At 43.2% G+C, this 14,735-nt stretch overlaps 1 protein-coding gene across 6 annotated transcripts in view; it reads left to right on the top strand.

The window, feature by feature from the left end:
* LOC124776757 (long-chain-fatty-acid--CoA ligase 4) overlaps positions 1-14,735 on the top strand; it is a 263,835-nt gene that overhangs the window by 161,572 nt on the left and 87,528 nt on the right. Inside the window, exon 1 of one of the 6 annotated variants that reach the window (XM_047251889.1) lies at positions 3,383-3,506. The exons of 3 other annotated variants lie outside the window; for them this stretch is intronic. The gene's annotated coding sequence lies outside the window, so the exon portion shown is untranslated. Of the gene's footprint in view, positions 1-3,382; positions 3,507-3,889; positions 4,084-14,735 lie in introns of those variants that run through there. 2 more of the 6 variants (XM_047251892.1, XM_047251890.1) reach the window with 2 other exon arrangements.

Genomic DNA, 14,735 nt, shown 5'->3' with positions numbered 1-14,735 from the left:
CTCCCAAGGGCTGCTACTGCAGTGGATGACCGCTGCCTAAGGATTGTGGCTCGAAGGAACCCTGACAGCAAGACACCATGTGGAATAATGCTTTTCGTGCAGCCACGGGGCGTCGTGTTATGACTCAAACTGTGCGCAATAGGCTGCATGATGCACCACTCCCGACGTCCATGGCGAGGTCCATCTTTGCAACCACGACACCATGGAACGCGGTACAGATGAACCCAACATGCCGAATCGACTGCTCAGGGTTCGCATCACGTTCTCTTCACCGACGAGTGTCGCATATGCCTTCAACTAGACAATCGTCGGAGACGTGTTTGGAGGCAGCCCGGTCAGGCTGAACGCCTTATACACACTGTCCAGCGAGTGTAGCGAGGTGGAGGTTCCCTACTGTTTTGGGGTGGCATTATGTGGGGCCGACGTACGCCGCTGGTGGTCATGGAAGGCGCCATAACGGTTGTGTGGTACGTGAATGCCATCCTCCGACCAATAGTGCAACCATGTCGGCAGCTTACTGGCAAAGCATTCGTCTTCCTGGACGACAATTCGCGCCTCCATTGTGCACATCTTGTGAATCACTTCCTTCAGGATGACATCGCTCGACTAGCATGTTCTTCAGACGTGAACCCTATCGAACATGCCTGGTATAGATTGAAAAGGCCTCTTTATGGACGAAGTGACCCACCAACCACTCTGAGGTATCTACGCCGCATCGCCGTTGAGGATTGGGACAATCTGGACCAACAGTGGCCTGATGAACTTGTCGATAGTATGCCACGACGAATACAGGCATGCATCAATGCAAGAGGACGTGCTACTGGGTACTAGAGGTACTGGTGTGTACAGCAATCTGGACCACCACCTGTGACGGTCTCGCTATATGGTGGTACAACATGCAACATGTGGTTTTCATGAGCAATAAAAAGGGGGGAAATGATGTTTATATTTATATCTATTCCAATTATCTGTACAGGTTCTGGAATTGTCAGAATCGTGGTGATGCAAAAATTTTACCAGTTTCGTGGAGACAGAAATTCACTACTAATTTTTTTTGTCACATGAAATTTCATGCAGATTTTCTTTTTGGCACACATGGTTTCTGGTATTTACGATTTCTGCAAATGTTTGCAGGGCATCGAAATTATGTAGCCCAGTAAGATTGTGCGACTTTTCAGTGTGTACCACATCTAAGGTATCTTCGTTTGCGATTTTTTAATACCCGCTATTCGGAGGAAAGACTGAGAAACTATAGTTTGTGCTCAGTTTCACATTTACCTTCCGAAGCATGATAGTGCTCCACTGCTTTCCCTCATTGGAAGTCATAGGCATATAACTTAGTACTTTTTTATGTAAGTTTTAATCCTACTGCACCGCAATAGAACCTACTTGCATGTCTATATTACACTTCTCCGTGAATGCAAGAGAAAGTGTCACGTCGAAGGCCGCCAAAGTTGCGGCATTCCTGAATATTGAAGAGCACGACACACGCACCAACCGACCTACCAATAATTGGACGTGTGTAGGCGTTTTGCCCGACCGACGGACGAACTTTCCTTGTCGGGGTGTCTGGTTGGTACGACCACACGACATCCAACCCATCACCACCCGTCCCAACAACTTGTGCCGTGTATATAGCGCTGTCGTAAAAAACCGTTCGACAAAAGTTCGTCTTTTGTCAGTGCGTACGGGATTAAATGCCGTTCTAATATACATGACAAGGTGTGAAGCGGACGAAACTTCAAGAACAGAGTTGCTGAAGAAATTTGAAGGCTGCAGATGTTTGTGGGATACATAGTGTGAGTGTACCAAATATAGATACAAAAATTCTCATTTTTAACCAATCTATAACTGTTTCCTGTGGTTCAAATGCCTCTGAGCACTATGGGACTTAACATCTGAGGTCATCAGTCCCCTAGAACTTAGAACCACTTAAACCTAACTAACCTAAGAACATCACACACATCCATGCTCGAGGCAGGATTCGAACCTGCGACCGTAGCAGTCGCGCGGTTCCGGACTGAAGTGTCTAGAACCGCTCGGCCACCGCGGCCGGCGTTTCGTGTGGCATACAGAACAAAAGTCCGTCGCCCTCTATTTCTGCTTTTAGGTTTTATTCCCGATAAGTATCGGAAATTAAATTAGAAATTAAAATATTGACATTCAGCGGACGTTATCCACAAAATACTTGCTACATTGTTGTTAAAGAAACGTCCAACCTATATTTAAGTCCTCAGTTACGAAGAACAGTGTGGGATTTCGTTTCCAGTTCTGACAGTTGCTAAATGCTTCAGTTCGTATGTGTGTGTGTTGTATTTATGAGATGATGTACGCCACCATCATGTGTAATCTTTGTTCTTCGAATTTGAGTTTCTTAAACTTACCGTCATCTATTTTGCTAAATAAATTAATAACGTTTACATGAATTTTTTGTTTTATTTAGTTTGCAAAACCATGCTGTATTTACTCAGTCAACTTTTAAATCGCGTTGCAGAGTTCAGGGATCTTTTTAGTTAATAATTATGGAGATACAACATTATTGACTTTTAACCTCTGCCGTTGGCTAGAAATCTTACTGTAGCTAACTACCTCTTCTCGCAGCTTACGGACTCTGTGATGACTACCCTTTCTCCTTAAGTATGGTTTGATGATGATCAGCAGCTCCGAAATGCACGATTGATTCATTCCTAGACAACAATGAAAAATCATCGGCTCCCGGCTGCTAAAGTTACAGAACGTGGGTGACTATTTCCTTGCATTAGCCATTTCTTTCCCTATTGCTTTTTCTCTACGGTTTTTCCGTTACCTCTAAAATATTCAAGGCAAACCCCCGTTTTTCGTTCTGTTAAATAGAGCGGGATCTCATAGAACAAACGCAATGAACTTGCAACAAATCACAACAGGGAGGCGGTGTAATCGCTGGACGTGTGTAGGCTGCCGCAATATTGGTCGGTCGGTTGGCCGATAAATCGGTGCCTGTGCAGGGGCTTTTATTTCTATTCATTTGTGCAATACATGTCTGAAGCAGCAGTACTGCAGAGAGTTCTTTGGCGGGAATTGCCTAACTCACGTGTACACGCGCAGTTAAAGGTCATAAAGTATCAGCGATATACCCCACGTGGAGCTGAGGAGTGTACGGCGTATCTCAGAGCCTGCTTCACGGTCGCCCACTATTAGATGCCCGGTGATAAACAGCGAGACTGGCCAGTGCCGCAGACCTATCTGAGAAAGCGCCCTTTGGCACCAATTACGATAGACTGAGGAGTCGGCAGGACGCAAGCAATCACACAGGTTGCGCGAGGTGGTGGGGGCGCGTGGAGGCCCACCATTGGCTGAGACGGTGCCGGTACACGTGACCCCGCGGCCGGGATAGAGAGCGCCGGGCAAGCCGCGTGGTCGCTCAGTCCAACGCGCACACGCTTGCGCGCAAAGTCGTTTGTGTCGCCGTCGCCGCCCACCCGATAAGCGCTACTCACGCCGTGCCTTGCCTCCGCTTAGTTGCTAAGGTAATTTCATCACCTAACAGTGAGAGGGGCTGTTTGGCGGTTGTCGCAGTGTTTGTGGGATGATCACGTGGCTTTCCTGCGGGTTTCTGTGTTGTGGACCCACTTCTCTGAACGCTTGGAGTCCTTAGAAGAGGGCTGGTTGCTTTTCGAGAAGTGTCTGTCAACAAATCGCGTCGATCTACAGACTTGCAAGCGTAAAACTGTAAACAAAAGACTGTTGCTGAATGCTTGCTTACGAAAGTACATTTGAATGGTGGCTTTTGCCTTAATGCAAGCGTATATAAGGCTTGTTCGACGCTATTTTCTCTAGGACCCACTATTACCTCTTACTTTGCGTAATGTTTGTAATTGGACGGTTTTTCCCTCTTACAATTGTTTAATATTTTTAAAAGACTTGAGTGTGCTGCCAACCCCAATCGTGAATCTAGTGAATGACACCAGGCATCATGACAGTTGTCCTTTTTTCGGATAAGAGCAATATTCGATACGAGTCGCCTCTCCGTGTTGGCCAGTGACGTAGGAAACATGCCGACTGTAGCGTGACATCAGTGACAACTTCAAATGGGCTGAGGTACAGGTTAGTGTCACCGCAACCAGTTTTATTTTGCTTTTGCATTCGTTGGCTTCGCCAACTAGCAATAAAACTTTGAATATCTGTACCAAAAGCTTGAGAGCAGTAAATATCACTCGCCAAGGCGGACGATCGTATCGAATATACCCTACCAGTTCATAAAAAGTACAGATTTGTAATTGAAAGGGCAGTATACTTTTGAACACCCGGCTCCTCGTCTAGCGTTCCTGTGTATGTCCCTGTTAAATGCAGACACTATATTCGTCATTAAGTGTTATGTACGCGGCCGGACAACTGGAAAGCACATCTTATTATACGTTGTCTTTTTTCCCCCGACACTGTGGTATGAAACCTGTATGTAGCCTGTAATCTAACCAGGTAATCAGTGGAAGGATTAAGAACAGCTTTTTTAGCATCGTGAAATCATCTACGGAACAACTTTACATAAACAGTCGCAAAATTTTTGCAGTTGCCAGTAATGTGATGTACCGGTAATTTGAAATAGTTTACCATTAATGTGGTGTATTCTGAGGGCATTGAAGGAAGCGTTTCTCCTGCAATATGTGATAAGTTTTATCTTCAGCGTGAAAATCTCTTGCGTCGGTAGCTGTATGCTGCTTAATGCATCTGTTGCCGTTAAAATGCCAAGTAGCATAGTCTCTTGGGTAGCTCCTAGACGAGAGTCTCTGGAGAAATATTGTCTACAGGTGCAATGGGTCCATATGTAGGCAGCGGAGTTGCGGAGCAGAAACTTAAACGCTGTGGGAGTGAAGTTATCTTGGCTCAAGCGTCACTGTCTTTCGGCAGAAATCCACGGACACGGCTAGCCCTGAAGGGCTGAATAACGCAGTGGCCTCCCATTATAGATTTCCTGTTTAGAAATAAGTCAATCTTGTCTGGTATTAGGCGACCATCCACAACATTATAACTAAGGCAGCTGAAAGTAGAAATTGGGCACTCTCAAGTAGTCGGCTTTACAGATATGCCGATTTTAGGTAACAGGAAATGACGGACACAAATACCAACGTTGTTGCTTCGGAAAGCCTGAAACCCATGAGGTGAAATACTTCAACTGACAGTACTAACGCAAGAGCCCAAGGCTCCACTCGTTGATATTTTTCGTGTGGAAAATTTTCCTGTAAAAAAATTTATTGTCGCACACGTTTCACAAATGCAGGAACCGCGAGTTATTTCGTGTGAACAGTAACTATATTCGTTACGACCTGGTTGTAAACAAGTCGTTTCGGCGTTTGCTGCAGGTTCCATCGTCCTCATAAAGAAAGTTTAAGCTCCGTGGCGCACAGCTTGATGGACTCTAGAAAGTTTACTGAAACAGGTTTCAAAGTTATTCTCAGCGGGAAAGCTTGCACAAATGTAGGACGTAGTACGCAAATTGCTTTAGGAAGCAGCAAGCGTTGATGGCATACGTCAACAGTTAGACTACTCACTGGAATGTTTTATGTATATGAGAAGGAAGACTTGTTTAACGCAGAGTAGACGTTCAAATACTTCTCGGGTGAATCTGCCTCCGCGAAGGAACTATCAAAGAATATTTGTTTTTTGTAATTCAGATTGTGATGTATACTGATGCCTCAAGTTACTGCTTTCAGTGGCAATCTTCTCCCGGGTGAGGGTGGGAAAAACAAATACCTAGTTATGTGTAAATTACATATCCACTATTTTCTAAGGTTATGTAGATAGAATTGAATAGTTAGCCCATTTTGTCTGTTCTGGCTGTCGCGCAAATACGATTCAGCGGTAAGAATCCACTCCAGTGGTAGGCAACCTGGTCCGTACCGTTATAGCTTTCATGGTGGATGCTAAACGTAGGGTATTTTCATTTTTTCATGAAATTTGGTAAGTAATTATGCTTTAATTTGCAGCAGCTCTGCTTTATACATTTTATAAAGTTACTTCCATACTTTATAAATCACCAGCACTGTGGAACCAGTGGGAAGTTAGAAAATTTTACTACTAACAGATCTAAAAGTGGCTGGTAAGTAAAAAAGGTTGACTACCTCTGGTGTAGACAGTAGCTGCTTGAGCCGATAGATATTTTCATTGACACACTGAACGACGTTGCTCACTGGTTAAGGCTCCGGACTCGCTTTCGTGTGCTCCAACTACATCAGATGTATGCGTTACTTTCCGTATCACACGTCATATATTGACCTTTCTTTGATGGCTTACGGTGTCTGAGCACGAGTAGCGTCTTTACTGTGCTGGGGGACATACCAACCCATTCCCTCGCTATGCCCTACAGTCATCGGAACATGCCCTGTATATTCTTTTATCGATGATCTTGTCAATATCTTCAATTTATTTCCTGGGAAAGCGCCACAGCCTTTGGTCACTGTATTAATCGCAACTCCATTGCCTCGTTAGTTGATAAATGGATTAATAAAGTCCAGGAGCGGACTGCGGGATAGGGGATGGGGCGGCTGTCATGGCTCCAAACACTTTAGCAGCAGTGTCTATTTTTATAGTTTCCAGTTTGTAACTTTCGGAGGATGAAGTGCCTCGAAAATGAAATTCTAGAACTACAAGCTACGGTTAACACAATCTATTGCTCGAGGGGCCTTCAACACGTTCACAGCCTGTCAACAAATCCGACAAGATCGGTGAGTCCACAGGTAGAAACTAGACTACAGGAAGCTGAGTGAGGGAAGACAGCCGGCCGCAGTGGCCCTGCGGTTCTGGCGCTGCAGTCCGGAACCGCGGGACTGCTACGGTCGCAGGTTCGAATCCTGCCTCGGGCATGGGTGTGTGTGATGTCCTTAGGTTAGTTAGGTTTAAGTAGTTCTAAGTTCTAGGCGACTTACGACCTAAGATGTTGAGTCCCATAGTGCTCAGAGCCATTTGAACCATTTTTTGAGGGAAGACAGGAAGAGACCCACTAAACAAAATAGACACGGGTCGTCTCCGTGCTAAGGTAAAATCAGTTGTTGAAGTAAAGGAGAAAACTGCATACGTTATCTGCACATTTTAGTCTAACCTTCATGGTAGGCGTAAGATACTAGATTTCAGTATTTTGAAGAGGAAAGTGGAACGGTCATTCGTCAATGACACATGTCCGGAAATAATTTAGGAAACATGCATTGTACATGTAGTAAAATTACAGGAAAAACTCCATTCAGTGCATAACTTAATTGCATCTTTGTGTTTTACAGAGTTTTTGCTGAGTTTGTGTACGGTTATTCTGATGCAGCTACACGTTTAGCACAGTCGAATTCACTGGTTTTCACTCAAACGCTCATTCCTTCACTTGTAATGCATGTCTACACTGGTCCTACCAAATCTTAAACGAAAATGCTTCAATATTCTGGTGTTAGTAAACATTACGATTAGTTGATTTGTAGTGGTAAACATTTTCATAGCGGGTTTGTTTAGTTGGGAACTCGGCCGTATGAGTATAAAGCAAGTGTATCAGCCTCTTCTGCGTTGCTTTATTTCCACGGAGGCCTTCAGAATACATTCCAGATTGCATAATCTCTTCACCCTGGGTTCAGTAACACGTCAAATCACTGAGGAATGCGTTCTTACATATGTCAATCCGCTTGTCTCAATCTTTAACAAAAGTGAACTCTTTGTCCTGTTCACCTTCTTAAATTACTTACAATTTGTCCCTGTAAGAACACACATTGTTCTTAGTTGCAAACTCATTCATGTAATTAACAACTTCCAGTAATGCATTTTCAGTTCAAGTTGAAGCATTTTTTCTTGCATCTGAAATCTTGGAAAATAATAAGCAAATAACAATTGTCATGACCAGTGTTAGTAATCTAAAATAACGTGTACAATTTCTGTACAACAGAATTAGCTTCTTACCCTAAGTAGGAGCTATTTAACTAAATCTAGTTTCCGCTAGTGATTCGTGTGCTCAAAACCTTTAAACTTTGCAGGTTTTGTTTTCGTGTACTCTGAACTTCTAATTTCTTTCTGGCTTTTTGTCATTTTCAACACTACATAACTGCTAGACGCCGTTGTCAATTTCTACTTAGATTTTGAAAAAGTAAGACATTGGACCGTCTTAAAGCTGAGAATGACTCTAGTTACCTGACAAGCGATAAAACTTATGTCCTGGGCTAAGGTTGTTTTGCTGGCAAACTATTAAACGTTGAAAGTTGGGCTCTGGACCAGGGCTGTACTCTTAACATAAAACTGTGAAAATGTGACTGTCGTTTTGGAAATTCAGCATTCGTGGTTTCGGTAATATGTTTGAAGAATAGTTAATAAAGGTGACGTAATAAACGCAGTTGCTTTTTAGCAAACAGACCTGCACGTGACGTTGCTGGAAAACAGAAATTACATGTCATGAAAGTTAATCCCATTGTTTACTTTACCTTCAGAGCTAAGCTCGAACATAGCCATATACTGGTGCTGGTGTCTGAATTTGAGGAGCACTACCGCCGAATGGATGTCCATCCAGCATTTACTTAAAACTTCTATTTTCACGAACGACAGTTACTTCGAACTTGAGATTTGGTTTGACGAGAATACTGGTCTTTGAAGCAACTCTAGACTACAAATGAAACTGTAAGCATGAGACTTTTTGTCAGAGGAAAGGGGGCAGCTGAAAGCTGTGGTTTTTGTGAGAGCAAAGCTGCCGTACGGCGGTTTGTACCAGTCTTGTAAACCCGCAGTGTTTGAAGACAAACGGGAAAAGTCATTCGTTTTTCATTAAAAGGTAAACGGATGAATTTATTTCAGCTTTCAGTCCTCTGACAAAATTGCCGCTAGTACCTTATGAGCACTTCACAAATTTGTATTGGAACTTGCATTACTCACTCGGCTTCCTTGCACCAGCCGTTCTTTATGTAAACATGTGAAGATATTGCGCAAATGCGGGTATGAGTTTCATATATTTGGTTCTAAATTATCAGGAGAACTGCCATAAAACTTAAGTAAATTTGGCATAAACTTTTCTCGAGCTTCTTGGTCTTCGTTGAGTAAGAGTGAACAAGACACTTCGCCCTAAGTCTTCAATCAACGATATGAAGTTCGTAGAGTAACACGTGACAGATGCGCGAAGAGAGAATTTGTCAGCCATGTGCAGCGCAGACTTCTTTGAACTGTAGAACATATCTGAGGACAGAACAATCCCGTGATAAGATCCAACAAAACTGATAGCAGTACACGTAAGCTGTTGCATCAATTATTACCGCACCAGTCGTAAACTTGGAAGTAGACACCGTTAAGTATACTCTTATCGTTAGTCGTGGTAACCTACTGCGCAAAACTAGAGCTAGATTTATTTCTAGAGGAATTTTCCATGTTACCGACTGAAGTATGTGGTAGGTGGTAAGGCTTTAAGCTCGCTGCACAAAAATTCGTATTCCAAATTCCCGGAGGGTCGTGGATTCTCAGCAATATGCGAATGTTCCTCCTGCCAGAAAAGAAACTTCTTGGCAGATTAAAACCCTGTGTCGGACTGGGGCGCATACGTGGAACATTGATTTCCATGGGCGGTAATATTGAGTGAGCTAGTACTAGGCAACTAAAAACTAGGGTTCAGATTAAATTACCGAACATTGCCTGGCGAAAGGATTTGCTGAGCTGAGGATGAACAGTTACATGCGTAATAAACATTAAAATTACATATTATTGCTAGTTATGGCTTTCATGTTTTGTCACCTTTAGTTTTTGGTATGTCTTTGGATGATGCGAACTTAAGATTAAAACGAGTATACAATTCTGCTTTTATCACAGCGACGCTAAATTTTTCTTGCGTCAGACCAGAAATGATTCGTGTAACTGAAGACTCTTTGCTCCATGGGCCTGCCATTATCCTTCTGATAATTTTAATTCAAATAGGTTAGACAAACATATAAGTCAAAAAGCAAAAGCGTTAGGCACTGAAGTTAAACTGATTAACCGGTGCACAGTGACTGGCGGCGCGGGTGGCGGCAGCCGAACGCAGAAAGAGGCGGACGACGATCAAGCAAGGTCGCATGCGGCAGCGCACCAATGTTCGTTGACTTGGTTTCGCAAATCAATAAATTAATGGTATGAATGGAATTCTGAAAATACCGAACCACTCATGCTGAAATACTGAACAGTTCGATGAAGAACCAAACACCTGGCAGCCCAGCTCAACACACCCCTTAACAGTTTCAGTTCTTTTGATCTGATAGAATTTAATTTTCCGGGAGATACGAGGCAACTTTATCCCTGATAAGGATAGAAGCTGAAGCAATGAATTAGTGTGTGCTTCAGCTTCTATCCTTAACCAAGATAGTTGACTCACGTCTTCAGGAAAACGTAATTCCATCAGATCAGTAGCTCGCTTACGCCCTAGGTACAGGCAGGGTTTCTCCATAATGTACAAAGCTGCCGAATATTCCAGTGTGACTCCGCAATACTTACGATTTAAAAAGGGAAAAGTGGGCTGATGTGAATTGAAGTTTTAGGGAGGGCATTGAACTGGGGTAGTTGGCACTGGTGTGGTAGCCAGAATGCTACAATGTTGTGGAGATTATCACATCTGCCTAGTAAGCGGGAGACCGGGGTTCGTTCCGGGCGTGGCACAGATTTTAAATTCATTGCTTCATCTTCTACCCTTGTCGAAGCTAGAGTTCTGTCCGTATCGCTTCCTGCTGCGGTGAACCCAACTGCGCACAGATCGAAACTTTCCCCTGCTCTTGAAGCGGTAAACAGCGGCGCGGTCACTTTTCGAAGTGTGTCAACTGCGCGTGATCAGTTTTTGATTAAAATGCGCGCAGAGGAAATATCAGACTGACTGCTAAGCTAGACCAGACGTAGGTTCTACTTGACAGAATACTCGTACCCATAATGAGGCACTCGACATGATGGTTAGACACGGAAACAATTTTCATTCTTTATAAGGGATGCTTTCAAAAAAATTCTGGCAACATCCAACTGTTCTGTGGGCGTAAATTTCAAAATAACACAGTGATTGACGGTTGAGACGTAAAATTCATTGTCACAAGCCTGTACTATTCCAGTTAATACTTTCTAGTACGTAACTGTTTCATTAGGCAACAAAATAGAGATCTAGTAAGTATTATTTGAAACATGAATTGTAAATAGCTCATAAAGGTGGCAGCATAATTGCTTTTAGTTGAAAAGCACAGGATTAGTAGTTTGATATTTTTTAAAATTTTAAATTTACTAAAAACCACTTTTGATAATGGCGGCAAAATAGACCTGGGCTGATCTTTTAATACTACAAACATGTAAACAACAAATAGTCCATTAGAGGCAAATGCTTTACATATTAATCACTCGCGTAATTTAATAAGACTAACTTCAGAGTGTAAAACGGAAAGCTATCAGTGGATTCATTGATATGACTTGTCAAACAGAATGTGGCTTGAAGAATCGTTTAAGCAAATACGCAATTTATATGCTACTCCCCCTCTATTGTCCCGAAATTTTTCTTCCAGTAACCATCAGCTTGCGGCCTCTTTAACTTGTCATACGCTCTACTTTAACTTTAAAGTCCCTTTCTAAATACTAGTCACGTAAGAGTAGGAGATGGCACATTCGAAGAAAGTGACTAATAAGTGCTACCAATAGTTCGGTGCAAACATTACCAATGCAAATAGCATTCGCGCGCAGTCGAACTGTTTATAACACAGTTCATAGTGCGTAGTAGACTTGTTTCCTCAGGTAATGCTGAACCTGATCTCGCGTAATTGGGCAAACAGTACACCTTTTCCTGCGCGATCGGTACCAACCCATCCTGCTTACCACTCCTGGAACATGTTGAGAGAAAAGCTTTAGCGACGGCGTAAGGATTTTTTCCACTGTGGAATGGGTGGTTCTCACTGAAAGTGAGCAATGTATATCGCGCCTCCGTTGAACCCAACGGTTTTTCCGCATGCGGGCATTTCAAAACTTCGGCACCAAGACTAAATGAATAGCGATGTATCGAGCCGATGGTTGTCTCCTCATAAAGTTAAAAACATAAAAACACAGTAAAGGTATTTTCCAGTTTAATGGAAATACTGTTGACATAGTCGCTAAGATGGAAATGAGATGCGACCAACATGTACGTGTTCAGGGAATTGGCGTCAGAGTTAACCTTGGCTAAAACCTGTTCTTCCAACTCCTTACGTAACGCTATGCCTGGAGAAATTTTTTCTAGAAACTACAATTTATAAAGGTTTAAGTTTAATTAATGCAGGTCTCAGTTGCTTCGCTCCATTTGAAGCACTGGTGCATGTTGCCCAACGGATTAGGCGACACGAATGGAATAGTCTGGGATAGGCATCGTGAGAATCCAATCCAGGGAGTTCTTGGGCAAGGCTGAGGCGTTTCTTCGAAATAATGGATTAATGTTCTAATCACATGATCCCGGTGTGGCGCAGTTAGCACTAAAGACGAGTACAAGAGAAATACTTACATAGCTGTAACGACGTATTATGAAAAGCGTCAACAGCAAACCACTGTTCTTGTTATTATAATCTCTTACTATTTCTGGGCAGCAGCGTCGACACTGTCCCTTTTTTCCGGCTGTTGGTTGCCGTACAATATATTCCAGTTTTCTACGTGCTATCTGATATTAAGCGGGTGCGCTGAAAAGTAATGCGTCCAAATCCTCAGCTTTTTAAATATAAATTAATATTCCATCTATTCATTTATGGAGACATTTCTCAAGTCACCCTGGCGACAAACGCATTGTTCCCAACGAGACCAGGTGATTGATACCGTCACTGTAGAACGTTTTACGGAGCCGCAACCTCAGCTCTGCTTGCACCGCTGGTCCTCGAAGGTTTTGCCTTAGAAAGGGATGAAAATCAGACCGGACCAAGTCGGGACTGTATGGAGGATAACAGGTAGCAGTCAACATAAGGCGTCGGATTGTTGCAGACGTTCGTGTGTGGTCTGGCGGTGTCATGCTGAAACTACGGGTGTTCCGTGTTGATAAAATCTTCAAATTCTAAATTCATTATAGCACACTGTTTCTCACGGACAGGCAGTTACGTTACACACCGCCACGTTACACGCCAAAATTGAGTCTTCTTGCGTCAGAGAGCTTGCAAATATGTAGATATGAAAATAGATATAGAATGTTAATGTTTTTATTTAAAAAGCTGTTTTTACATAAATCCGGAGGCTATCAACGCGTCCTCGTGTATAATGGTCACTGGACTCTACCGGCCGAGGGTAAGCAGTGATTTGACACTGGAATCCTTCGTAAGGAAGGCCATCCAGATTTAGGTATTTTCTGCTTTCCTTCAATTGTTTCGGGCAATTACTGCGTGAAAAGGAAACGACCGATTTCAATCACAGCATCTCCTAATATGAGCTTGAGATCTCCGTCATCGACGGGATATGAAACCAAAATAATTGTAACTCTTTGATTTAACTCTAAGAACTGCCTACAGTTTTGATTATAGAGCTGCAAAAACATAATCTTAGGCGTGTACCGTCTTTTCGTAAGAAGTTTGACGTTTCGGTAAAATATAGGCTGCAAGTGATATAATTGAAGAGTTTTCCGAAAGAAACAGTTTGTTACATTGTCCGCTCCTGAACATAAGCACGATGTTTAGCTCTGCGACAGTATGTGAAGAGCAGTATGTTCCATGCACAGTGTGTGGCTCTTCGGAATTATGGACGGCTTCTGTAACTCTTCCCGAAGTTATTCTGTGTTATTGGGCTTCGGAAACATTACGTGTAATTGTTCCCAGGAGAAAATAATCGGAATTAATCAGCAGCGAGTAGCATTGTGCCAAGTCGAAAGTCAGTGGGGGATTCGATTTGCGAAGAACTAAGAGCATATTGCTCCCCATTGTTCCAACGGCAGCAGGCAGCCAGAAGCGTATAGGAAAGAGTTACGGAAACGGAACTTGATACGGTTACCGTTGTCAGTTAATGGGTTCAAATTATTGAGGGGCCAAAGTGGGTAGTTTGGCTTGGGTATGGCTGTACGTCCACGTCAGAATGTGTTGCTCGCAGCATGTATGTAGGCCATGGTGGGTGTGTTGTGTAGCAGTCTGGCTGGGGTCACGATCCACGAGACACTACTGCGCGCTCCGGGAAGTTCACAGACCCGCAACCGAGGCGTTCTGCTGGCGACAGGACAATGTTAGCTGTACCTTCATCAAAATAACAAAGCAGTTGAGTCTGGCATGGTAGTAGTCCATGATGTCGGTTCGCTTTTGTCTGCGCGCACAATATGCCTGCGGCGGAGGCAGCAGCAGCTGGCAGGTTGTTCTCTTGAATGCCTTCATACCCTTCCCATCAACGTGCAGTATTGTTTCCTTAGCCCGGTGGTAATAGTTAAATCACCTTTCTCTGCACTTCGGCAAGTAGTTTAAGATAGTGTCGTGTAAAATCACACCCCGCGGAATCAACGAAAACGAATTGGTCGTTAACTACCGAAAGCGATGACAAAATAGCAGACAAGACAAAGCTAATTCTGAAAAGTTTTTATGGTAGTTGTCCTGTAAGGAACTAGCTCAGAATAACCTATTCTGATCCGGCTGTAGTATAATTTGAACCTGGTAATGGCAGTTAGCACCAGTTGCTAGATAACAAACTTCAGGTCCTTCTGTCTTTCCGAAGAGATCTTAAGCCGGGACTATTCCCGGCCGTTTATTATTAATCACACGAAGTACACAATAACAACGTAGCAAAGTGAAATAGCTAAATACATTGGTCAGTGTAGCGCAGACGAGCGTACCACCGCC

The sequence above is a fragment of the Schistocerca piceifrons genome, chromosome 2 (genome assembly GCF_021461385.2).
Source record: "Schistocerca piceifrons isolate TAMUIC-IGC-003096 chromosome 2, iqSchPice1.1, whole genome shotgun sequence".
In the NCBI taxonomy this organism is placed as follows: domain Eukaryota; kingdom Metazoa; phylum Arthropoda; class Insecta; order Orthoptera; family Acrididae; genus Schistocerca; species Schistocerca piceifrons.
Note: the sequence above shows the minus strand (reverse complement) of the source record. Positions and strands in the feature narration are given on the sequence as shown.